This window comes from Ranitomeya variabilis, chromosome 7 (assembly GCF_051348905.1).
Source record: "Ranitomeya variabilis isolate aRanVar5 chromosome 7, aRanVar5.hap1, whole genome shotgun sequence".
Lineage (NCBI taxonomy): Eukaryota > Metazoa > Chordata > Amphibia > Anura > Dendrobatidae > Ranitomeya > Ranitomeya variabilis.
Window position 1 is genome coordinate 118,298,564 of NC_135238.1, and position 22,040 is coordinate 118,320,603.

The window sequence follows — 22,040 nt, forward strand, 5'->3', positions numbered from 1 at the left end:
GCAGCTTTGGGTCTGTTGTGTCTGCGTGGCTGTTGCAGGACACATTGCCGGCTACACAGAAGGGGAACAGCTGGTGGTGCTGAACCCCACTGACACATTGGCGGGTGTTTTTCTCTGTGCAGCCAGCACTTCCAGACAGCAACTAGCGGTGTTGGAGCCCGGGCTCTGCAGGTGGAGCAGAGTGTAGGCCGCAGCCTGCACTGGAGCAAGTTGAAAGGGAACCTTTAAACCCCCCCCCCAGGCGTTTGTAGCTGAAAGAGCCATCTTGTACAGCACTAATGCTGGAAAAGGTAAACTTAGCTCTTTTAATTATGGTCCTTGCACATGCTGAACCTAACACTTTTGAAATGTGTCCCCTCACACGGTTAAACCGTCCGGTCGGTGGAACTTTCCTTTGTCATGTGATGCAGCACAGCCGTCATTCTTACCCCCTTGGCGCCGTGCGCCTCCTCCTCAGCGTTGTTTGAATCTGTCCCGGAGTCTGCGCTGTTATGTTATCCCTTGGCCAGGCACACTTAGCGCTGCCCGTCTTCTGACATCATTTGGTGTCAGGATGGCTGCACCTGTGCGGCCACGCTGGACGAGATCCTGCCTCGCTGTGTCATCTAATGTAATCACTCTGCGGACCTGTGATCCATGGGCATGAGCAGTGCATATCCTCGCCTCTCACTCCCCTCCCTACGGCTTCTTCAGACTGTGCGGCGTCACGGCCGTGGCATGCTATTAGGGATCAGCTGACAACGCACAGTCTGAAGAAGGCGTAGGGAGATGAGTGAGAGGCGGAGGTTAAGATATGCACTGCTAATGTCCATGGATCACAGGTCCGCAGTGGGATTAAATCAGAAGACACTACGAGGCGGGATATTGTCCAGCGCGGCCGCACAGGCGCAGCCATCCTGACACCAAATGATGTCAGAAGACGGGCAGCGCTAAGTGTGCCTGGCCAAGGGATAACATAACAGCGCAGACTCCGGGACAGATTCAAACAACGCTGAGGAGGAGGCGCACGGCGCCAAGGGGGTAAGAATGACGGCTGTGCTGCGTCACATGACAAAGGAAAGTTCCACCGACCGGACGGTTTAACCGTGTGAGGGGACACATTTCATAAGTGTTAGGTTCAGCATGTGCAAGGAGCACCACGAAAAGAGGCACTTTTTCCCTTTGCATCATTACTGCTGCACAAGGTGTCTCCTTCAGTAACAAACACCTGGGGGGGGGACAGGTTCCCTTAAATTTAACTTGTTGTGCCTGCGTGGCGGTCGCAGGACACGTTGCTGTATACACAGCAGGGGAGCAGCAGGCATTACTGAACCCCACTAACACATTGGCGAGGTGTTTGGCTCTGTGCGGACAGCACTTCTGGACGGCAACTAGTGGTGTTGGAGCCCAGGGACAGGAGGAGGAGGAGGTGGAGGAGATAGGAGGGATTGCCACACACACAGCTGGGGAACAGCTGACGTTACTGAACCCCAATAACAGAGGAGGGACTGTTGGGACTGTGCGGACAGCACTTCTGGACGGCAACTAGCGGTGTTGGAGCCCAGGGACAGGAGGAGGAGGAGGTGGAGGAGATAGGAGGGATTGCCACACACACAGCTGGGGAACAGCTGACGTTACTGAACCCCAATAACAGAGGAGGGACTGTTGGGACTGTGCGGACAGCACTTCTGGATGGCAACTAGCGGTGTTGGAGCCAAGGGACAGGAGGAGGAGGAGGTGGTGGAGATAGGAGGGATTGCCACACACACAGCTGGGGAACAGCTGACGTTACTGAACCCCAATAACAGAGGAGGGACTGTTGGGACTGTGCGGACAGCACGTCTGGACGGCAACTAGCGGTGTTGGAGCCCAGGGACAGGAGGAGGAGGAGGTGGAGGAGATAGGAGGGATTGCCACACACACAGCTGGGGAACAGCTGACGTTACTGAACCCCAATAACAGAGGAGGGACTGTTGGGACTGTGCGGACAGCACGTCTGGACGGCAACTAGCGGTGTTGGAGCCCAGGGACAGGAGGAGGAGGAGGTGGAGGAGATAGGAGGGATTGCCACACACACAGCTGGGGAACAGCTGACGTTACTGAACCCCAATAACAGAGGAGGGACTGTTGGGACTGTGCGGACAGCACTTCTGGACGGCAACTAGCGGTGTTGGAGCCCAGGGACAGGAGGAGGAGGAGGTGGAGGAGATAGGAGGGATTGCCACACACACAGCTGGGGAACAGCTGACGTTACTGAACCCCAATAACAGAGGAGGGACTGTTGGGACTGTGCGGACAGCACTTCTGGACGGCAACTAGCGGTGTTGGAGCCCAGGGACAGGAGGAGGAGGAGGTGGAGGAGATAGGAGGGATTGCCACACACACAGCTGGGGAACAGCTGACGTTACTGAACCCCAATAACAGAGGAGGGACTGTTGGGACTGTGCGGACAGCACTTCTGGACGGCAACTAGCGGTGTTGGAGCCCAGGGACAGGAGGAGGAGGAGGTGGAGGAGATAGGAGGGATTGCCACACACACAGCTGGGGAACAGCTGACGTTACTGAACCCCAATAACAGAGGAGGGACTGTTGGGACTGTGCGGACAGCACTTCTGGATGGCAACTAGCGGTGTTGGAGCCCAGGGACAGGAGGAGGAGGAGGTGGAGGAGATAGGAGGGATTGCCACACACACAGCTGGGGAACAGCTGACGTTACTGAACCCCAATAACAGAGGAGGGACTGTTGGGACTGTGCGGACAGCACTTCTGGACGGCAACTAGCGGTGTTGGAGCCCAGGGACAGGAGGAGGAGGAGGTGGAGGAGATAGGAGGGATTGCCACACACACAGCTGGGGAACAGCTGACGTTACTGAACCCCAATAACAGAGGAGGGACTGTTGGGACTGTGCGGACAGCACTTCTGGACGGCAACTAGCGGTGTTGGAGCCCAGGGACAGGAGGAGGAGGAGGTGGAGGAGATAGGAGGGATTGCCACACATACAGCTGGGGAACAGCTGACGTTACTGAACCCCAATAACAGAGGAGCGACTGTTGACTGTGCGTACAGCACTACCAGGCAACAACTAGCGGTGTTGGAGCCCAGGGACAGCAGGAGAAGCAGAGGAACACAATGTAGGCCGAAGCCTGATTGGAGAAAGTCGAAAGGGAACCTTTAACTCCCCCCCCAAGGCGTTTGTAGCTGAAAGAGCCAGCTTGTGCAGCACAAAAGATGCAAAAGGAAAAGGTGGTTCTTTTCATTATGCTCCTTGCAAACACAGAACTAAACACTTATAAAATGTGTCCCCTGAAACCGTGAGACCGTCCCGGAGGTCGGACTTTCCTTCATAATATGACGCAGCACAGCCGTCATTCTTACCCCCCCGGCGCCGTGCCCCGGCTCCTCAGCGTTGTTTGATTCCGTCCCGGAGCCTGCGCTGTTATGTTATCCCTTGGCCAGGCACACTTAGTGCTGCCCATCTTCTGACATCATTTGGTGTCAGGCTGGCTGCGCCTGTGCGGCCGCGCTGGCTGAGAGACCGCCTAGCAGTGTCGTCTAATGTAATCCCACCGCGGGCCTGGGATCCGTGGCCATGCGCAGTGCATATCCTTGCCTCTCACTCCCCTCCCTACGGCTTCTTCAGACTGTGCGGCGTCACGGCCGTGGCATGCTATTAGGGATCAGCTGACGGCGCACAGTCTGAAGAAGGCGTAGGGAGATGAGTGAGAGGCAGAGGTTCAGATATGCACTGCGCATGTCCATGGATCTCAGGCCCCCAGTGGGATTAAATCAGAAGACAATGCGAGGCGGGCTCTCGGCCAGCGCGGCCGCACAGGCGCAGCCAGCCTGACACCAAATGATGTCAGAAGATGGGCAGCGCTAAGTGTGCCTGGCCAAGGGATAACATAACAGCACAGGCTCCGGGATGGAATCAAACAACGCTGAGGAGCCGGGGCACGGTGCCAAGGGGGTAGGAATGACAGCTGTGCTGCGTCATATTACGAAGGAAAGTCCCACCTCCGGGACGGTTTTACGGTATCAGTGGACACATTTTATAAGTGTTAAGTTCTGCGTGTGCAAGGAGCTAAACAAAAATAGCTACCTTTTCCTTGTGCAGCATTACTGCTGCACAAGGTTGCTCTTTCAGTAACAAACGCCTTGGGGGGGGGCAGGTTCCCTTACATTTCAGTTGTTGTGTCAGCGTGGCGGTCGCAGGACACATTGCCGGCTACACAGCTGGGGATCAGCTGACGTTACTGAAACCCAATAACACTGGGTCGTATGTTTTGACTGTGCAGACGGCACTTCAGAGCCTCAACTGGCGGTGTTGGAGCCCAGGAATTTAAGTTCAGGTGGTAGAAAGATGAACACAACAGGAGACCTGGATAACGTAGACAGTCACCTAATTATTTAATCAGGAAGAGGAGTGGCAAATTCCTGCGAGATCCAGGCCTTGTTCATTTTCAGGAAAGTAAGCCGGTCAACGTTATCGGAGGATAGTCGCATGCGACGGTCAGTTAGTACACCACCTGCATCACTAAAGACGCGTTCCGATAATACACTAGCCGCAGGGCAAGCCAGCACCTCCAATGCATACTGGCTTAGCTCTGGCCATGTATCCAGCTTTGAGACCCAAAACTTGAAAGGTGAAGAGCCGTCTGGGAGTACAGCAAGAGGGCAAGACATGTAGTCTGTCACCATCTGACGGAACCGTTGCCTCCTGCTGACTGGAGCCGTCTGTGATGGTGTAGACTTTTGTGGCGGGCACAGAAAACTGTGCCACAGTTGGGCCATACTGGTCTTGCCTTGGGCAGAGGCACTGCTTCTTCTCCCTCTTTGTGCAGAGCCTCCACCACTGCCTGGACGCACTGAGCTGCTTTGTAATGCACTAGCAGCACTTCTCTCACTTGGAATGGAGAAGATGATGGAATTCACCAGTGTGTCTTGGTACTCCCGCATTTTTCGCTCCCGGTTCAACGGTGTGATGAGGCTTTCTACGTTGTCCCGGTAGCGAGGATCGAGGAGGGTGAACACCCAATAATCAGACATGTTGAGAATGTGGGCGATGCGGCGGTCGTTTCTCAGGCACTGCAGCATGTAATCCACCATGTGCTGCAGACTGCCAACTGCCCAAGAAACGCTGTCCCCTGCTGGAGGCGTGATCTCTGCCCGCTCGTCATCATCCCACCCTCGCTGTACACACTGACTACTGGACAATTGTGTAACTCCCTGCTCTGGACGGATGTCTTCCTCCTCCATTGACTCCTCCTCATCCTCCTCACAAACTGTCCCCTGCCTACGCATTTGTGAGGAACCACGTGGCGCTGACTGTCCAGAAGATGATGGAAATGGTGAATCCTCATCCTCCACCTCTTCCACAACATCATCCCTTAGCGCTTGCAGTGATTTTTCAAGCAGGCAGATAAGGGGGACAGTCGTGCTGACTAGTGCATCATCTGCACTCGCCATCCGTGTGGAATAATCGAAGGGACGCAAAACCTGGCAGACGTCATTCATAGTGGCCCACTCTGTGGTTGTGAAGTCTGAACGGCGCTGAGTGCGACTTCTTTGCGCCTGATGCAGCTGGTACTCCATTACAGCTTGCTGCTGCTCACACAATCGCTCCAACATATGTAACGTGGAATTCCACCTGGTAGGTAGGTCACATATGATGCGATGTTCCGGCAGGCGGTGTCGGCGCTGCAGAGCCGCAATGCGCGCTTTTGCCGTGCTGGAACGCCGCAAGTGAGCACACTCTAGGCGGACCTTGTGCAGCAGTGCATCAAGATCCGGATAGTCCCTCAAAAAACTCTGCACGACCAAATTGAGCACATGTGCCAGACATGGGATGTGAGTGAGGTTGCCGAGGCCCAGAGCTGCCACCAGATTTCGGCCATTATCACACACTACCATGCCTGGCTGGAGATTCGCTGGCACAAACCACACATCGCTCTCCTGCTTGATGGCATTCCAGAGCTCCTGCGCTGTGTGGCTTCGATTCCCCAAAGAAATTAATTTCAAGACGGCCTGTTGACGTTTGGCCACGGCTGTGCTCATGTCGGTCGTAACAGGTACACGTTCATCACGGGTCCATGTGGAGGTGGACTGTGACGGCTCCTTCAGCGATGATTCTGAGGAACTGGTGTAAGAGGAGGAGTCAATGCGTACAGAATGGATTCCTGCAATCCTTGGAGTGGGCAGGACACGTCCTGCGCCACTCGCACGATCTGTACCCGGCTCAACGACATTAACCCAATGGACAGTGAGGGAAAGGTATCGCCCCTGTCCATGTTGACTGGTCCACGCATCGGTGGTGAGGTGGACCTTGCTACTGACGGCATTCAGTAGCGCGTGTTTTATGTGTCCCTCCACATGCTTGTGCAGGGCAGGGACGGCTTGCCTGCTGAAGTAAAAGCGGCTGGGCACATTGTACTGTGGGACTGCCAATGACATCAAGTCACGGAAGCTGTCAGTCTCCACCAGCCTGAATGACAGCATTTCCAGTGACAGAAGTTTGGCAATGCCTGCAGTCAGAGCCTGTGCTCGTGGGTGGTTTGACGAGAAAGGCCGCCTTTTCTCCCATGCCTGTACTACCGATGCCTGTACACTGGGCTGGGAGTGTGTGGATGACTGGGAAAGTGGTGCTGCGGGTGGAATTACAGCGGGTCTCTGGACAACAGGGCCAGAGGTTCTTCCACGGCGATCCTGGGAGGAAGCCGAACCAGTTGCATGTGAGCTGGAGGAAGAGGCAACACGAGCAGAAGAGGTGGTAGCTGCCGCTGTTGGTTGGCCTAGCTCTTCAGTGTGTCTTTCTAACTCCGCCGCGTGCCTGGTGTGCACATGTTTCCACATGTTGGAGGTATTGAGGTTGCTGACATTTCAACCTCTTTTGACTTTGTGATGACACACCTTGCATTTGACATAGCAAATGTCATCTGCAACTGTGTCAAAAAAGGACCAGGCACTGCAAGTCTTGGGAGCGCCCTTTTTGGCTTTTGGAAGAGACATGCTCCTAACGGGTGCCAAAGTGGAGGCTGCAGGATCCGCAGTCTTCCCCCTCCCTCTCCCTCTTTGGGCCGTACGGGGAATCTCTTCCTCAGAGCTGCTCCCACAACCTTCCTGTCCCTCACGCCAAGATGGGTCAAGGACCTCATCATCTACACTACCCTCTGCCCCCAACTGCTCCTCCTGGGTAGTCTCAGCAGCAGAGCACGCAACAGAAAGTGGCACCTGAGTTTCATCAGCGGATGCGTCCTGCGATGTGGTGACCGGAGGCACTGGCCCACCCGCCTCTTCAGAGGAAGAGAGAAAAAGCGGTTGGGCATCACTGCACCCTGCCTCTTCTTCCATTTCTCCAATGTTTCTTGGCTGGCCCCCTGTTTCCAAGCCAAGAGATTCAGAGAACAGAAATAGAGACGGCTCCTGTCCTGGGATCTCTGTCTGCCTGGGCAATTTGGCAGGTGGTGAAGAGACAGATGGCTGCTCTCCAGTGCTCTGTGTCTGAGAGGATGTGGCACTAATTGAAGTTGATGCATTAGCTGCCATCCATCCGACAACGGCTTCAATTTGTTCTTCACGCAGCAGCGGTGTACGGCGCTCTGCGACAAAGCTGCGTATGAAGGACTGTTCCCTGGTGAAAGTGGGTGCTGATGAGTCACCGGTGCCCGCAGCAGGCACATAATCCCCACGTCCTCTCCCTGCTCCGCGCCCACGCCCACGTGCCTTACTCACTGCCTTCTTCATCTTGGTTGACTGATAAAGATAAGCAGAAAAGTACTAACTGCTTTGTGTGCTTATTCCTGAACAACTCCTAACAGGTATAAGAAACACTAATTTTCTAAAGTGTGGACTAGACTTTAATATGAGCTAATGTGGCCTACACAAATGTAAAGTGGTGTCACTGGTGTGTTTGGTGAACTTTATTATTTATTTATTTTTTGGGGGCTGAACTGACAACAGAGAGAGCTGCAGTCACACGGAGACCGTGCAGACAGCCATAAACGGCGCTGCAAGGCCCAAAAACCCTCCTCTACGTTATCCTATGTAGTGTTTTTCCACAAGTTAGCTGGAGACAGGTGGAAAGACACTAATAGGAATTTTTTGAAAAAATGTGCAGCAGCCTGCACTACTTAAAACAAAATGAAAATTGATTTGGCGGTATGACGCAGTGAACAACCCTGAGCTGGAGACAACCAGGCTACAGCTGCTCACAGATTACAGGGCGAGCTGCAGTCACACGGAGACCGTGCAGACAGCCGTAAACGGCGCTGCAAGGCCCAAAAACCCTCCTCTACTTTATCCTATGTAGTGTTTTTCCACAAATTAGCTGGAGACGGGTGGAAAGACACTAATAGGAATTTTTTGAAAAAATGAGCAGCAGACTACACTACTTGAAAAAAAAAAAAAAAAAGAACAGTATGAGGCAATGAACCACCCTCCCTGAACTGAATACAACCAGCTATGGATGGCCTATGGCTGCACTCAGACTAGAGAGTGGGCTGCACTCACACACACACACACACAGACCTTGCAGATCGCTGTGAAAACAGCGCTACAAGGCAAAAGCAAGGTGATTAGTAGGTGAACACAGCGGTTGCTAAATTAGCCTTTGAAAAGCACAAAGAAGCAAATCGCTATCTCTAAACTGGCCCTCAGTCAGCAAACAGCGTCCTGTCACTAACTGAATTCACAGCAGAGTGAGCGCAAAATGGCGCCAGCGACTTTTAAACTGCATCATGACATCATTTCAGCAGCCAATCACAGCCTTGCCAGTAGTTTCAGGCCCTCCATGCTGAACAGGATGTGCCCACACTTGGAATCATTCTCATTGGCTGATTTCGTACAAATTTGTGCAGTTTGAATCCTGGGAACTTCCGATTCTGGTATCCGATACGCGGCAAGTATCGAATCTCGGTATCGGAATTCCGATACCGCTAAGTATCGGCCGATACCCGATACTTGCGGTATCGGAATGCTCAACACTAATTATCAGCATTCATCATGTTTCTTGTCCAGCTTGCTAAGATGTGATCTCCTCGCTTGCTGGTTGCTCTAGGGGATTGAGTTTCTCCCCCCACACTGTTAGTTGGTGCGGGGGTTCTTGAAATCTCAGTGTGGATATTTTGTAAGGGTTTTTTACTGACCGCACAGACCCCTTTACTATTTTCTGCTATCTAGTATTAGTGGGCCTCATTTGCTGAATCTGTTTTCACCCCTGTGTGAAGCTCTTACCTCACCGTTATTATTTGTTGGGGGCTTCTATATCTTTGGGGATTATTTCTCTGGAGGCAAGAGAGGTCTTTCTTTCTCTCTAGGGGTAGTTAGTTCCTCAGGCTGGCTCGAGACGTCTAGGATTTTTAGGCACGTTCACCGGCTACTTCTAGTGTGTTTGGATAGGTTCAGATTTGCGGTCAGTCCAGTTTGCCACCTCCCTAGAGCTTGTCCTATGTTTGTTACTTAGCTGGAGTAATTAGTGATCCTCAACCACTAAGGATCATAACAGTATAGCAGGCCATAAAAGTGTTTAATGCATCGCAGAAGTGAGATAAAAAGAAGACCTGAGTACATTTTTTTTTTTCCCCTCCCGCTTTTCCTTTGCTGCAGTCTGTTTAGCTTCTTTCATCCCCTTGAACTCTGGGTGGTTTTGAGCTCAGCTGCAGACATGAATGTTCAGACTCTGACTTCTAGTGTGGATCATCTTACTGCACGGGTGCAAAGTATTCAGGATTTTGTTATTCATAGCCCTATATCAGAACCAAAGATACCCATTCCTGAGTTGTTTTCTGGAGATAGATCTAGGTTTCAGAATTTTAAGAATAATTGTAAGTTATTTCTGTCTCTGAGACCTCGTTCCTCTGGTGATTCCGCTCAGCAAGTTAAAATTGTTATCTCCTTGTTGCGTGGCGACCCTCAAGATTGGGCCTTCTCTCTGGCGCCAGGAGATCCTGCATTGCTTAATGTAGATGCATTTTTTCTGGCTCTTGGACTGCTTTATGAGGAGCCTAATCTTGAGAATCAGGCAGAAAAAGCGTTGCTGGCTATCTCTCAAGGTCAGGATGAAGCAGAGGTGTATTGTCAAAAATTTCGGAAATGGTCGGTGCTTAATCAATGGAATGAGTGTGCCCTGGCTGCAAATTTCAGAGAAGGTCTTTCTGAGGCCGTTAAGAATGTTATGGTGGGGTTTCCCACCCCTACAAGTCTGAGTGATTCTATGGCTTTAGCCATTCAGGTTGATCGGCGTTTGTGGGAGCGCAAATCTGCTCATCCTTTGGCGGTATTTTCTGAACAGAGACCTGAGTCTATGCAATGTGACCGAACTCTGACCAGAATTGAGCGACAAAATCATAGACGTCAAAATGGGTTGTGCTTTTACTGTGGTGATTCTACTCATGTTATCTCAGCATGCTCTAAACGTTTAAAAAAAATTGCTATACCTGTCACCATTGGTACGATACAGCCTAAATTTATTTTGTCTGTTACTTTGATTTGTTCTTTGTCGTCCTACCCGGTTATGGCTTTTGTGGATTCGGGTGCTGCCCTGAATCTGATGGATTTGTCGTTTGCCAGGCGCTGTGGTTTAGTCCTGGAGCCTTTGGAATTTCCTATTCCTCTGAGGGGAATTGATGCTACGCCATTGGCTGAGAATAAGCCTCAGTATTGGACGCAAATGACCATGTGCCTGACTCCCGTACATCAGGAGGTGATTCGCTTTCTTGTTTTGCATAATTTGCATGATGTTGTTGTTTTGGGTCTGCCATGGTTGCAGACTCATAATCCAGTTTTAGATTGGAAAGCTATGTCTGTGTCAAGTTGGGGTTGTCAGGGAATTCATGGCGATACTCCGTTGGTGTCTATTGCTTCTTCCACTCCTTCTGAGGTCCCTGAGTTTTTGTCTGACTACCAGGATGTATTTGATGAGCCCAGGTCCAGTGCCCTGCCCCCTCATAGGGATTGTGACTGTGCTATAAATTTAATTCCTGGTAGTAAATTCCCTAAGGGACGACTTTTTAATTTGTCTATACCAGAGCATGCCGCGATGCGGAATTATATAAAGGAGTCTTTGGAGAAGGGACATATTCGCCCATCCTCTTCCCCTCTTGGTGCAGGATTTTCTTTTGTGGCCAAGAAGGACGGTTCTTTGAGACCTTGTATAGATTATCGTCTTCTGAATAAAATCACAGTCAAATTTCAGTATCCTTTGCCACTATTGTCTGATTTGTTTGCTCGGATTAAGGGGGCCAGTTGGTTCACTAAGATAGATCTCCGTGGTGCGTATAACCTTGTGCGCATTAAGCAGGGAGATGAATGGAAAACAGCATTTAATACGCCCGAAGGCCATTTTGAGTACTTGGTGATGCCTTTTGGACTCTCTAATGCTCCTTCTGTGTTTCAGTCCTTCATGCATGACATCTTCCGAGAATATCTGAATAAATTTATGATTGTTTATCTGGAAGACATTTTGGTCTTTTCTGATGATTGGGAATCCCATGTGAAGCAGGTCAGGATGGTGTTTCAGGTCCTGCGTGCTAATGCCTTATTTGTGAAGGGCTCAAAATGCCTCTTCGGATTACAGAAGGTCTCCTTTTTGGGTTTTATTTTTTCTCCTTCTACTGTGGAGATGGACCCAGTCAAGGTCCAGGCTATTCATGACTGGACTCAGCCTACGTCTTTTAAGAGTCTTCAGAAGTTCTTGGGTTTTGCTAATTTTTACCGTCGTTTCATCGCTAATTTTTCTAGCGTGGTTAAACCTTTGACGGATTTGACCAAGAAGGGTTCTGATGTGACTAACTGGTCTCCTGCGGCCGTGGAGGCCTTTTGGGAACTGAAGCACCGGTTTTCTTCAGCTCCAGTCTTATGTCAACCAGATGTCTCTCTCCCCTTCCAGGTCGAGGTTGATGCTTCTGAGATTGGAGCAGGGGCTGTTTTGTCGCAGAGAAGCTCTGATGGCTCTGTGATGAAGCCATGTGCTTTCTTTTCAAGAAAGTTTTCGCCTGCCGAGCGGAATTATGATGTTGGTAATCGGGAGTTGTTGGCTATGAAGTGGGCATTTGAGGAGTGGCGACATTGGCTCGAAGGAGCTAAGCATCGTGTGGTGGTCTTGACTGATCACAAAAACCTGATTTACCTCGAATCTGCCAAGCGCCTGAATCCTAGACAGGCTCGTTGGTCGCTGTTTTTCTCCCGTTTCAACTTTGTGGTCTCATACCTGCCTGGTTCGAAGAACGTGAAGGCTGATGCACTTTCTATGAGTTTTGTGCCTGACTCTCCGGGAGTTTCTGAGCCTGCTGGTATTCTCAGAGAGGGAGTGATTTTGTCTGCCATTTCCCCAGATTTGCGACGAGTGCTGCAGAAATTTCAGGCGGATAGACCTGACCGTTGTCCACCAGAGAGACTGTTTGTCCCGGATAGATGGACCAGCAGAGTTATTTCCGAGGTTCGTTCTTCGGTGTTGGCGGGTCATCCTGGGATTTTTGGTACCAGAGATTTGGTGGCTAGGTCCTTCTGGTGGCCTTCCTTGTCGCGGGATGTGCGTTCCTTTGTGCAGTCTTGTGGGATTTGTGCTCGGGCTAAGCCTTGCTGTTCTCGTGCCAGCGATTTGCTTTTGCCTTTGCCTGTCCCGAAAAGGCCTTGGACGCACATTTCCATGGATTTTATTTCGGATCTTCCAGTATCTCAGAAAATGTCTGTCATCTGGGTGGTGTGTGATCGTTTTTCCAAGATGGTCCATTTGGTGCCCTTGCCTAAGTTGCCTTCCTCCTCCGATTTGGTTCCTCTATTTTTTCAGAATGTGGTTCGCTTGCACGGCATTTCTTAAAATATTGTGTCTGATAGAGGATCCCAGTTTGTGTCCTGGTTTTGGCGGACTTTTTGTGCTAAGATGGGCATTGATTTTTCTTTTTCGTCGGCCTTCCATCCTCAGACTAATGGCCAAACCGAGCGAACTAATCAGACGTTGGAAACTTATTTGAGATGTTTTTTTTCTGCTGATCAGGATGATTGGGTGACTTTTTTGCCATTGGCCGAGTTTGCCCTTAATAATCGGGCTAGTTCTGCTACTTTGGTTTCGCCTTTTTTCTGCAATTCTGGTTTCCATCCTCGTTTTTCCTCGGGTCAGGTTGAGTCTTCTGACTGTCCTGGGGTGGATTCTGTGGTGGATAGGTTGCAGCAGATTTGGAACCATGTGGTGGACAATTTGAGGTTGTCACAGGAGAAGGCTCAGCGCTTTGTCAACCGCCGCCGCGGTGTGGGTCCCCGACTTCGTGTTGGGGATTTGGTGTGGCTGTCTTCTCGGTATGTTCCTATGAAGGTCTCCTCTCCTAAATTCAAGCCTCGCTTCATCGGTCCTTATAAGATCTTGGAAATCCTTAACCCGGTGTCTTTTCGTTTGGATCTCCCAGCATCGTTTGCCATTCATAATGTGTTCCATAGGTCTTTGTTGCGGAGGTATGTGGTACCTGTGGTTCCTTCTGTTGAGCCTCCTGCTCCGGTGCTGGTCGAGGGAGAATTGGAGTACGTGGTGGAGAAGATTTTGGATTCTCGTATCTCTAGACGGAGGCTTCAGTATTTGGTGAAGTGGAAGGGCTATGGTCAGGAGGATAATTCCTGGGTTGTCGCCTCTGATGTTCATGCGGCCGATTTGGTTCGTGTCTTCCACGCGGCTCATCCTGATCGCCCTGGGGGTCTTGATGAGGGTTCGGTGACCCCTCCTCAAGGGGGGGGTACTGTTGTGAACTCTATTTTTAGACTCCCTCTAGTGGTCACAAGCGGTACTGTGTAGTGTTGTCTTTCTGCAGGTTGGCTGCATCAGCTGGTTCGTTATCCTTGGTTGGCTTCCTATTTAGCTCACCTGGATACTCAGTTCCTTGCCTGCTATCAATGTATTCAGTGCTATTCAGATTCCTTGTGATTACCTTGCTCCCAGCCTCTCCAAGACAAGCTAAGTTTTTGTCCGTTCATTTTTTGATTATCAGCATTCATCATGTTTCTTGTCCAGCTTGCTAAGATGTGATCTCCTCGCTTGCTGGTTGCTCTAGGGGACTGAGTTTCTCCCCCCACACCGTTAGTTGGTGCGGGGGTTCTTGAAATCTCAGTGTGGATATTTTGTAAGGGTTTTTTACTGACCGCACAGACCCCTTTACTATTTTCTGCTATCTAGTATTAGTGGGCCTCATTTGCTGAATCTGTTTTCACCCCTGTGTGAAGCTCTTACCTCACCGTTATTATTTGTTGGGGGCTTCTATATCTTTGGGGATTATTTCTCTGGAGGCAAGAGAGGTCTTTCTTTCTCTCTAGGGGTAGTTAGTTCCTCAGGCTGGCTCGAGACGTCTAGGATTTTTAGGCACGTTCACCGGCTACTTCTAGTGTGTTTGGATAGGTTCAGATTTGCGGTCAGTCCAGTTTGCCACCTCCCTAGAGCTTGTCCTTTGTTTGTTACTTAGCTGGAGTAATTAGTGATCCTCAGCCACTAAGGATCATAACAGATTCGTGGGCTGGCTACAGTGCTGGGAGAGGGCAGAGTACAGTGAATCGGACAAACTGCTGGACTGTGAGAGAGGTGCAGGTAGAGATGTTACGGTGGATTGCGAAAGTTGTGGTGTGCTCGTTCTCTGAGATAAATCAAATGCATCAGGCCTGTCTCCTTCCGTTACAGCTGATGGCGGGCTCTCAGTCAGCATGACTGGAGCTGGTAAAGATCCCGAGGTTCTGCGGTCGAAGACCTGCATCTCAATAATTGGTACGGTAACAGAGAAAGAGGAAGAAGCAGCAGATGCGATTGATGGGATGGCGGATGGTTGATGAGGTCCGCTGGTCCACATTATAGCTCAGTGGGATTCCCTGAGTAACGCATGTTGATTGTGCATGTGAAGGTTGACATATATGTAGTAGTCAAATTATTGCAATTTTTTTTCTCTACTCACTTTTTTTTTGCAAAGTTGGCATATTACGTGAGTAATATTTGCAGTGTCAAAAAAGGCCCAGGCTAGGCAACCCTTACCACCCCTGCGAGCTGCAGACATGCGGATGCTGCTGGTCACAGCCACAGTTGTGGCTGAGGATGCATTGCTCATCGTGGCTGCATCACTACATGTCTGCAACGTACGGCGCAACATAACCTTCTCGTCTTCCTCCTCAGATGACCTACTCAGCTATATGCCTTTATGTTCATGCCAACTGGGATCTAACACATCATCATGAACATCAACATCTCACATTCCTCGCCCTTGGAGTCACCCTCCTCCTCTTCTTGCCCTGATAGCACAGTACAGTCCACGTGAGCCTCAGATATCTGAGTCTCATCAGGATCAACTCCCCCTCAGGGTTTAATGTCGGATGACGAGGGTCAGGATGCTGTTTGGACACTTCTTTGTCCTGCCCTGGATCCAAGCTTAAAAAATTTGGGGCATTGGTGCAGATTTCCTCCTCTTGAATCTGTAAAGCTTTTGAGTATACTTCTGATAAATATTTCATAGAATGTGTGAGCAGCTCTTCAGACTCACCCATCTGTTGTTCCCTACAGTCAGTTGTACGGTTGGGGATTTGGGACGCAGGGGGAAGCAAGGGGAATTTGGTTGCCACCTCTGTGGATTTTACTGGGAGTGATGATGAGGTGGAGGAAGAGGAGGAGAAACCACTTGAAGCTGCACTTGCCATCCACTCGAGCACATGCTCTTTCTGGTCCTCATCAATAAGGCATACCGCTGTGCACCTGCCAAAGAAAGGTAGTGGAGTAGCAAGTCCAGTAACAGAAGTTGTCAGTTGTCTTTGCATAGGATGTGACGTTGGTTCACCAATGCTTTCATAAACATCACCACTTCTCCCATGTACACCTTGAACACCAAGCCTAATTCTACTTGCACCACATCCTTGCATTTTCCCAGTGATGTTGCTCAGATAGTGTGGTAGGAGCACAGTATTAGCAACAAAAAATAGATTTTAACTCTACACCACCACTGCAAACAGCTGAATTTCAGCAACAGTAAATTCCAAGGTGAAATATAGCATGCTGTATCATGTTAGTCACAGAAAAAAGAATTGTTTGAGTGTGGATGAGGCCTGTATGACAAAGAAGATATGCTACAAACAATTTGAAAGTCAGATGTCCCCTACTGCATGACACTCACTAGGAGCACAAGAATTTTTTGATGGCCTCTGGATCAGGGCTCTATAGCACACTAGATGCTTCAAACTATTAGAAAGTCAGATGTCCCCTACTGTGACAAAAAAAAGCCAACTTCATTGCTAGCAACTCCCTGTCCCCGATGAAATAATTCCTCTCCGCTGGTGTGAAGGTCTTGGAGAAGAAGAAGCAAGGATGCTTCCGACCTTGAGCATCCTTTTGGAAAAGGACTGCTCCAGCACCAACGGATGAGGCATCCATCTCCATTATAAATGGCTTATCTACATTGGGGCGATGTAGAATAGGAGCGTTAGCGAAGTGTGACTTAATCGAAAGGAATGCCTTGGAGACATCCTCCAACCGCAATTTGGGATTTGCTCCCTTCTTGGTGAGGGCAACCAAGGGAGCTACCAAATTTGAAAAGTGTGGAATGAACTGGCGATAGCAATTGATGAACCTCATAAAGCGCTGCACTGCTTTAAGTGAATGGGGTTCCTGCCAGTCCATCACAGCCTGTAGTTTGGCAGGATCCATAGCCAAACCCTGGGCAGAGATGATATAACCAAGGAATGGCAAGGACTCCTGCTCAAACACACACTTCTCCAACTTGGCGTAGAGGGAGTTTGCCCGTAAGAGGTCGAAGACTTTGTGAACATCTCTCCGGTGGGAGTCAATATCTGGAGAATAGATGAGAATATCATCCAGATAGACTACGACCGAGGTGGTGAGCATCTCCCGGAAGATGTCGTTCACAAAGTCTTGGAATACGGCTGGGGCATTACAGAGCCCGAAGGGCATCACCAGATTTTCATAGTGCCCATCCCTGGTGTTTAAAGCCGTCTTCCACTCATCCCCCTCACGGATGCAAATCAGGTTATAAGCACCCCGCAGATCTAATTTGGCAAATACCCTTGCTCCCCGTAGCCTATCAAAGAGCTCAGATATCAGGGGTAGTGGGTACTTGTTTTTAAAGGTGATGGCGTTAAGACCCCAGTAGTCAATGCATGGATGTAATTCTCCACTCTTCTTCTGCACGAAGAAGAACCCAGCCCCTGCAGGTGACACTGACTTCCTAATAAAACCTCTTGCCAGATTCTCTTGGATATACTGAGACATTATCCGTTATCTCTCCCGGAGATGGAGGCAGACTCGACCCCGGGGAGGCTCAGCACCAGGCAAGAGATCGATAGGACAGTCATAGGAGCGGTGAGGCGGAAGGGTCTCCGCAGCCCTTTTGGAGAACACGTCCGCATAAGGCCAATAGTGCTTGGGGAGAGAGGAAAGATCTGCGGGTACCTCAGTTGTAGCAACCTGAACGCACTCCCTCTGACATCTACCCTCACAGGATTTACTCCATCCCAAAATTTTCCCTGAGGACCACACTATATGAGGAGAATGAAAACGAAGCCAGAGTATCCCCAACAGGACCTCATCAACTCCCTCAGGAAGGACCAAAAGAGAAATAATCTCCTGATGTGATGGAGATACAGAAAGAGTGAAAGGGATGGTTTGGTGTGTAATCTGTGAAGGTAGTGTCGACCCGTTTACCACTCGAATGGTTATTGGCTTGGCGAGCATCACCAGGGGTATTGCGTGTTGCTGAGCGAAAGCGGATGACATAAAATTACCCCAGAGTCCATGCAAAGCTCTACCATAAGAGTGGATGGGCCTATGGTAATTGTATCCTTGAAGGACAATTTTGAGGTAAACGTCGCCGTGTCTAATGTACCTCCTCCAACTGCCACTAGCTGCTGACGTTTCCTCGACCGCTGCGGACACTTGGAGGCAAGATGTCCGGACTGCCGGCAAACATGACAGACCTTAAGGGCACGAGCGGCCTGGGACTTAGACCCCGCTCGCGACTCCTCTATGGCCTCATGTGACTCAGGCGCCTGGACCGGAGATTCCAAAGGTCTGGCGAAGGTGGGAGCCAGCCGAAACCTCTGCTTACACTGGGCTCGCTCCAACCCTCGCTTGTGAAAATGAAGGTCTATGCGAGTTGATATAGATATGAGCTCCTCCAGTGCAGCAGGAATCTCCCTAGTGACCAAAGCATCCTTCTCATGGTCAACCAGCCCGCTCCAAAATACTGGGATGAGGGTTTTATCTGACCACTCCAACTCAGATGCTAAAGTCCGGAAGAGAATGGCAAATTGGCTGACCATGGTCGAACCCTGAGTCAATGCCAGCAGTTGGAGCGCCGTATCATGGGTGACTTGAGGTCCTACGAAGACCTGCTACAGAGTGCCCAGAAACTGAGGAACACTCTGCACCACATGATTGTTGCGCTCCCACAGCGGCGTAGCCCACTCCAAAGCTCTGTCCGACAGGAGAGAAATTACAAATCCCACCTTTGCCCGCTCTGTGGGAAAACGTGCAGCCAGGAGCTCGAGATGTATACCGCACTGGCTCACGAATCCCCTACAGGACTTACTGTTCCCAGAGAATTTTTCAGGCAACTGAAGGTGAGATAAGGTCGGAACAGAGGTGGCAGTGGGTAAAGCTGCTGCAGCCACGCTAGCAGCCTGAACAGCAATTGCAGTAACATCCACCGCCGAGGTTGCACTCTCGAGAGACGCCAACCGGCCCTCCAGCAGCTGGATGTACCCCTGCAATCGCTGTTCGTCCACCATTACTTAGCCAGATCTTGGCGCTAGTATACTGTTAGGGTTTGCGGAACGCAACAAATATATTTATTGATGTGATTGGTGCGTTTGCAACCCGGGATCCATCGTGCAGGAAATATCCTGCCGCTAAGTAAATGGCGGCACAATATGGCGGTATTAACCAGCTCTGTTAGCTTCACAGAGCGGCTGAGAGAGCAAAGCTCTGTGCCCTGTTAACTCTCACAGAGACGTAGGCTAACTACCCAGAAGAGAGCAGTCAGTGGTCATGCATGCACACAACACTCCTCGCCGGAGGTGCCAGCATTCTAGGGGCTTATTTCAGCCGGGTCCCTGAATACTCTCATACACAATCTCCTCGCCGGAGGTGCCAGCATTCTAGGGGCTTATTTCAGCCGGGTCCCTGAACACATTCACGCATATGACCACAGTGGCGCAAAGCATGTAACTTTAGAAGATACTAGCGCATGGCCGTGCGGCCATGCGAGCCTTAAATAGCTGCAGCATGTACAGGACCTTCCAAAAGAGGACCAATGAGAGACTTGCTAAAGAGCCTGCGTACCTACAGGACCTTGCTAGAAAGACCAATAGATTTGGCTGCAGTACCTGAACATGTGACCCTTGATCTCCACTGAGAGATCTTACCCTGGGCATGCTCAGTGTGTGCAAAGCAGGACTTAGTCCCAGAAAAGCCTGTTCGCCGTAGATCAGTGCAGGGTACAATAGCAGAGCCTGGAGAGGCAGCAAAAACCCTTTGCACTGAACCAGACTCAGTGAGACGCTGGGACCGACGTCTCCGCTGAGCAGGCTCCACTGCGGCCGGTGGAGAATGGTAGACTGCAGCAGACATGGATCGAGATTCCCCCTGTGCAGCAGAGGAAACTCGACTCCTAACACAGGGGCTCTCCAAATGCGACAAGGCATCCTATCTCAATTCCAGTCAATTTTGCATTGAAAGTTCAAACTGCGCTCCTTCCCTTCCAAGCTCTGTCATGTGCCCAAACAGTGGTTTACCCCCATATATGTGGTATCGGTGTACTCAGAACAAATTGTACAACTTTTGGGGTCCAATTTATCCCGTTAGCCTTGGTAAAATAAAAAAATTTTTGTGAAAAAATGTTACATGTTCATTTTTTTAAACATTCCAAAAATTCCTGTGAAATATCCAAAGGGTTAATAAACTTCTTGAATGTGGTTTTGAGCACCTTGAGGGGTGCAGTTTTTAGAATGGTGTCACACTTGGGTATTTGCTATCATATAGAGCCCTCAAAGTGACTTCAAATGTGATGTGGTGACTAAAATAAAATGGTGTTGTAAAAATGAGAAACTGCTGATCAACTTTTAACTCTTATAACTCCCTAACAAACAAACAATTTGGTTCCAAAATTCTGCTGATGTAAAGTAGACATGTGGGAAATGTTACTTATTAAGTATTTTGTGTGACATATCTCTGTGTTTTAAGGGCATAAAAATTCAAAGTTGGAAAATTGCTAAATTTTTAAAATTTGTGCCAAATTTCTGTTTTTTTCCACAAATAAATGCAGATAATATCAAAGAAATTTTTCCACTGTCATGAAGTACAATATGTGTCGAGAAAACCGTGTCAGAGTCATCAGGATCTGTTTAAGCGTTCCAGAGTTATAACCTCAAAATGGGACAGTAGTCAGAATTGTAAAAATTGGCCCAGTCATTAACGTGTACACCACCCTTGGGGGTAAAGGGGTTAAAGGTGGTTGCCCTCTTCTTGGTCTCCATTATTCATACACAAAGTACTGCTGCTGTATGAGCTGGATAGTCGTACAGATAAAATATCACTACAATAAAAGAGATTGGTCTCTCAGACATTCACTTCAGCTAGGGAGTAAAAATGTCCTGCATCCAGCACTTGATGACCCACCTAAGATTTTGTTACCACTATTGCATTTTAAATTGGGCCTAATGAAGACCTTTGTAGAAGCAATGGATAAAAATGCAAAAGCATTTAAGTGTCTCATTGATACATTTCTAAGATTGAGTGAAGTAGGTCTTTATTGGATCTCTGGTTTGTAAGCTTCTTCAAGATGAGAGATTTCTCCAATTGTTGCATGGCAAGTAAAAGACTGCATGGGCAGCATTCGCATTGGTGGGAACTAATTTTTTGGGAAACTCAAGAGCAGATAACTATGAAGAGTTGGTGGAAAATCTCCTTAAAACATCTTAGATCTTAGATGTAACTTGTCCTTAAAGATTCATTTCTTACATTAGCATCTAGACTTTCTTCCACTAAACTGTGAACCAGTGAGCGTCGAGAACGGTGAGAGATTTCGCCAATATATTGCAGTTATGGATAAAAGATATACAGGAAAATGTAATTTATTAATGCTTGCAGATTACTGTTGGACAATTGTAAGAGATGATCCAATGCAAGAGTACAAGAGACAAGAAAAAAGGAGTTGTCACTGAATGAGGACCAAATTTTGTAGTGCAATTTCTGTAACTGTTTATAATTTGCAATAGTCTTTAGACAAGTTTTAGTTATTTGAATTGTTGGTGTTTCCTCTAAATAATTATGAGAACTTTTGCATAACAAACTATTATACATCTTTATATTTGCAAAAATAATGCTTAAAAGTATTGAAACTTTAATGCATTAAAATATATATAGCAGTAAAAGGAAAACTCTTTGATATTGTAGAAACAAGAGCCAACTAAAAATGTTTATTGTCAAGTTTGAGTTCAGAATGTCAAAATCATCAAAAAATGGCTCATTTCATAAATGAACCTGATAACTTTTGAAAATATATAGAACAGTCTAATTAGCTATTTTAACAATACTATTGCTAAAAAAAATCAACTCATTGTTGGAATAAGAGTGCTACACTCGCTACACTCCTGCTTCCCCTCTTTGCAAATCCCTTCACTGGCTCCCAATTTCTCAGCGTATCCAGTTTAAATTACTAACACTGACCTACAAAGCCATCCATAATCTTTCTCCTCCGTATATTTCCACACTAATCTCTCAATATCTTCCCTCACGTAATCTCCGGTCCTCCCAAGACCTCCTCCTTTCCTCCACGCTTATTCGCTCCTCACCCAATCGCATCCAAGACTTCTCCCGAATATCACCCATCCTCTGGAATTCAGTGCCCCAACACATCCGGTTATCCACTACTTTTGGATCCTTCAAAAGAAACCTGAAAACCCATCTCTTCAAAGAAGCTTACAGCCTGTAAAGACTACACGGCCACCTCAACACCACTGGAGCTACTGCAACCCTTGACCTACTGTCTCCTTCCCCACAATCCTGTAGATTGTAAGCCCGCAAGGGCAGGGTCCTCTTCCC

At 49.0% G+C, this 22,040-nt stretch overlaps 1 protein-coding gene across 2 annotated transcripts in view; it reads left to right on the forward strand.

Annotated features, from left to right (window-relative positions):
- LOC143786355 (transient receptor potential cation channel subfamily M member 2-like) overlaps positions 1-22,040 on the forward strand; it is a 1,952,850-nt gene that overhangs the window by 729,536 nt on the left and 1,201,274 nt on the right. The window lies entirely within an intron of this gene.